The sequence below is a fragment of the Microtus ochrogaster genome, linkage group LG9 (assembly GCF_000317375.1).
Source record: "Microtus ochrogaster isolate Prairie Vole_2 linkage group LG9, MicOch1.0, whole genome shotgun sequence".
In the NCBI taxonomy this organism is placed as follows: domain Eukaryota; kingdom Metazoa; phylum Chordata; class Mammalia; order Rodentia; family Cricetidae; genus Microtus; species Microtus ochrogaster.
Window position 1 is genome coordinate 37961732 of NC_022034.1, and position 4836 is coordinate 37966567.

Sequence of the window (4836 nt, forward strand, 5' to 3'; positions counted from 1 at the left end):
ATTTGACTACTTGGTCCTCAGTTGGTGGAACTTTTTATGAAGAATTAGAAGGCATGGCATTGGAGGAGTTGTGTCACGAGAGCTTTGGGTTTGAGGTTTCAAAGCACCTGCCATTCCTAGTTAGTTCTCTCTGCTTTGTGCTTGTGGGCCAGATATAAGCTCTCAGCTGCTGCTCCATCCTCATGCTTCCCTGCCTAGTGCCATGATCTGCACCATGACAGTCATGGCTCACCCTCTGAAGCTGAAATCTCCAAACAAACTCTTCTATAACATGCCTTGATGACTGTGTCTCATCACAGCATTAGAAAGGTAGCTAGAACAATATCTGCTCACACAAAAGGCCATCTCGTTTTGTAGGAAGTTCCACTTCAAGCCATCCTTTGACTATTGTGAGTTCCCACCCCCACACACTATCCCCAGATATATGTAATAATTGTTTGTAAAGAAAGAAACAATATTCCTGAGGTATATTTCACTTGATACTCTTCTCTTTAATTTTACTGCCGTGGGATTTCTTTGTAGTAAATGCAGCTTTGACTAAAATCGCATGTTTCAGAATATTTATATGCATCTAAACTTTGATGTATTCTTTTGATTCATATGTTTCTTCAGCTACTTTTGTGAATGATTGTCAGTGAATGGGTTTGGAGCTATAGTTGAAGGTGATTACCTTTTCTCAGAAGAAAGACATTACTTCCCAAGTGCAGATACATAAGAAAGTGATATTTCTTATTGTTCCAGTGAAGCTAAAATCATTAGGTAACCACTGCTTCAATCCTTGGGCCTGCTGTCAAAATGTATTCATTGACTCTGACGGATTCCATCCAATGTCTTCAATTCTTCCCACACCTAAGGCCATGCTTGCTTCTCTAGCCATGCAAGCCTATGCCATGCACCTTCTAAGTAGAGCTCTCAATTGCTTTTGATCACACTCACCTGCAAAGCTGGCTGGGAGCTCCATCTCTCCACAGACCATTCACACAGCAGGTGACTCTGGGACCAGAGTCATAACTTTTACCTGTTGGGCTGCCTTGCTTATTTCTCCTCCACACTATTTAGCTCTGATCTTCTAGCCAATTTGTCCTGAAGGCACACAGACAACTTCATATCTTAACAATAGCATTTAAAGGCTGGAGAGATAGCTCGGTCTGGAAACATGAACACCTGGGTTGAACCCCCACAAATCCATATTAAAAGGTTGGACATGATGGTACGTGCTTGCAATCACAGCTTTCAGGAGGCAGAGACAAGATGGGTCCTGAAATGCCTGTAATGGTCAGCTCCACCTACCCCTACCCATTTGTCAGGATGCAGGCTAGTGAAATACATGGTCTCAAAAAGAACAAAAAGGTGGAGGTACCTGAATAACAACATCCAAGGTTGCCTTCTGGCCTCCACAGGCAGGTTCATACATGGACATGCATAGCTGCACACACACATACAAACACACACACACACATGCATATGTGTCTACACACATGAACCTCCCCTGCAAACAACTAACATTTAAGGCTGCATGGGTTTGCGAAAATTTATGGCTACAAAACACACAAACTAATTCAGAATTTTATCATATATCACACTTCCCGTAAGCATGATTAGATAAAAAGACCACATCTAGGAAAAATTCAGGTTTTGGAGATGTTGCTTAGCTAACTCACCTTTCAGCATGTGTGTTCTCACTTTGCCTATAAGAATTACAGTTACTTGGGCTTGGCTGGTCTTTTGGCTTCTGTGTCACACCGCGGAACCCAACATTCCATTACTAGCTGCCCTTCTCAGTCCTTCCATGGCTACAGACTACACAAATCTGGACAGGGGTGAGAAGCGGGCGCAGAAGGAGGATTGGCAGAGTTGGCACGGGCAAGAGCATGAGAGCAGATGTGGCTACACCCTGGACTCTTTAAAATGCCTTCTGGCTTGCACCGAGTGCTTCTTCAAGCACTATTGGGTGGTTACTTAGTGTTTTCAGATCTGCACTGACTGTGCAAACCCCTCATTGGTTTCTTCCTTTTTGCTAGCATATGTGATGGAGATATGGAGAGGGAAGATTCATGCACGACTTGCTAACAATGCGTAATAATTTGGTGAGACTGATATAAATAAGGGGTAGGTACTTTGAGGACAAACCAACCAACCAACAACAAAACCCCCCAAACCCAACTTATTCTTTGAGAAGAAAGGAGCAGATACCAGGTCTAACCCTGGGAAAATAGACAAAAAAGAGAACAATGTCTTATATGGGGACAGTTTACAGAGGCAGAAAAAGAACATGCTCCTCTGAGGAACCAATTACTTCTGAGGCTAAACGTGACTGAAGTGTGAAATTTGAATAGAGAAGAGGTGAGTAGTGTTGATAATTAAAGAGCATGGAAAGACAGAGTTAGTACATCAAGCTGCTACACTTTTGACAAGGATAGAACCTAGAGTCACACCATGCCATCAAGACATCACCATCTGACTATGAGGTTGCTTCCCTCTGCCGCCTGTTGTGGATAGCAGAGATTCTAGAGCCGAGAGATCTAAGCAGGGAGAAAAGGGTCAGGCCAGGAGCTCGGGTGGTGATTGCATGCCAGCTCATGTAAAAGGAAAAAAAAAAGGGACTTCACAGTGGGATGTGCCTGACCGGTTAGAGGACAAAGTTAAAAGTGTCTCAGCGCCGGGAGTGGAGAACCATTACAGCTATTGCAGAAGGCAAACTGAACAACGAAAGCAGCAGGAAAAGGGAAAATACTAAGTTCAGTTTCTGTCATGTCTTATTTTATTTGAGTAGAGGAAAAGGATATTTTAGCAGGCATTTGGAAATGTAATCGTCCAACAAACACAATTTCAACTTTCATTTAGAGAGAAGTCAACCACTTTTCATTAACTCAGGGCCCTTCCCACCTGGGATAAACATGCATGAGTCACTCTGGGAAAAGCCCTGAGAAAACCCTGTGGATTCCTTTTCTGTGCCACTTGCACTGTGATGTGATTTAAAGCTTCCAAGCATCACCCACCATTGTCTTCAGAGGAGCCCAGTGCCTCCTAACTTGAGATTTACAGACTCTTGGCTTTATCTGCAGCTCAGTTGCAGCTTCTGGCTCCTGCAGTCATTGTGATAGCATTAGGGTCCCAAGGGACAACTTCCAGACTTCCTCTCTCTCCCAAGGCAGTATCTATCAAAACCAGTCCCTTCACATACGCATGCCACTGACACCCCACACTCTTTAAGACATTGTTAGAGGTCCCAGCACGCAGCTCTCTCCAGTGAGAAACATGGCTGTCTCCTTGCTGCTGCTGTCCTTCCCATGGCCAGCGCATCCTGGACCACTCTGCAGGTGCTGGGAGCTGCTGCAGCAACTGAGGCAGAACTGGAACGGCCTTGCCAGTCCCCAGTGGGCACCAGCATTAGCAGTCCAGGGTCCATCCATACTCACAGACCCAGTCCACGGCACCAGTGGAAACAGAGGATTCCAGCTTTTTAGATAGTATCTTTTGGATGGCAGCTCCCCAAAACAGACACTCCATTGAAGTTAACCGGTGTAGGAGAAGAAACTCCTGGAAGCTTATTAAAAAAAATTAAGAACAATATAGATGTTTGCCCTGAATGTGGCCATCTGAAGCAGAAACATGTTCTGTGTGGCTACTGCTATGAGAAAGTATGCAAGGAAATAACACAAATCAGACAACAAATATGGACTCAAGAAGGGGGCCCCTTTAAAGCCCCAACTGTAGAGACTGTGGTACTGTACACGGGAGAGAAACCATCAGAGCATGATCAGGGCAAGAGGATTATTGAACGAAATATGAAGAGGCCATCTTGGTTCACCCAGAATTGATACTGAAGAAGTTAAAAAATAATAATTTCATAGTCTCTAAAATCAGGAGTCTTTGTTTTTATGTTGTACCTGTTTTCATATCAATGTATTTTAAAAATTGACTTTATTAGCTGCTAATTTTAAATGAAGTATGTCTCTTTGAAGAGTGTCTCTTAAATAAACTCAAAATACTTATGAAAAAAAAAGACACTGTTAGAAACCAATCTGAGATGCTCAGTTTCTGGTGACCCCCTTGAGAAAAAGTGTGTGTAGAAAGGACCCTGAGTGGGAGACACCCAGTCCAGGTGCCATCCAGTTTGGGGCAACCATGCATCTGTTAGCCAGTGAATGATAAGGGTTGAAAGAACTGAAAGGAAGGCACACATCTGTGTAGAAGGAGCTGCGGGCTGTGTTCCTGCTGAGCCAGCTCCTGGCCACTTGGCTAGCTTATGCCTTGAAATAACGACACACAAACTGTATTCTTTTAAACACTGTTTGGCCCATTAGCTCTAGCCCTTACTGGCTAATTCTGATATCCCAATCAACCCATCTCTAATAAACTGTGTAGCACCAGTCTTACTCGGAAAGATTCAGCATGTCTGACCTGGTGGCTTGCTTCATTGTGTCTGCCCGGGAGAGGGGAGCATGGTGTCTGAGCTCACTTCCTCTTCCTCCCAGCATTCTGTTCTGTTTACTCCTCCCACCTATGTTTTAACCTATGATGGCCAAACAGTTTCTTTATTTTTTAACCAATGACCTTCCTCCATCACATCTGTTGTGTCCACCCACCAACCTGACTTGTGTACCTCCAGTTGCCATTTGGGCTGAGCGCTGGACAACCAGAGCAGCCTTGGAAGGTCTTGAGTGGCACTCACCAGGCCCTGTGCCTCTCCTGATGCCCACAGAACCACTTTCAGAAAGAAAGGTGGACCTCAGGGGAACTGATGACCTTTCTAGGCTGTAAAACCCTGCCTGGAGGTCACCCCAGGGATTATCGCTAAGGAATCCTGCTGTGAGCTATTTCTGGCTCTGGTCC

General features: G+C 44.5%; 1 pseudogene; it reads left to right on the forward strand.

The window, feature by feature from the left end:
• The first annotated feature begins 3258 nt into the window (after positions 1–3258).
• LOC101984598 lies at positions 3259–4002 on the forward strand (annotated as a pseudogene).
• The last annotated feature ends 834 nt before the right edge of the window (positions 4003–4836 follow it).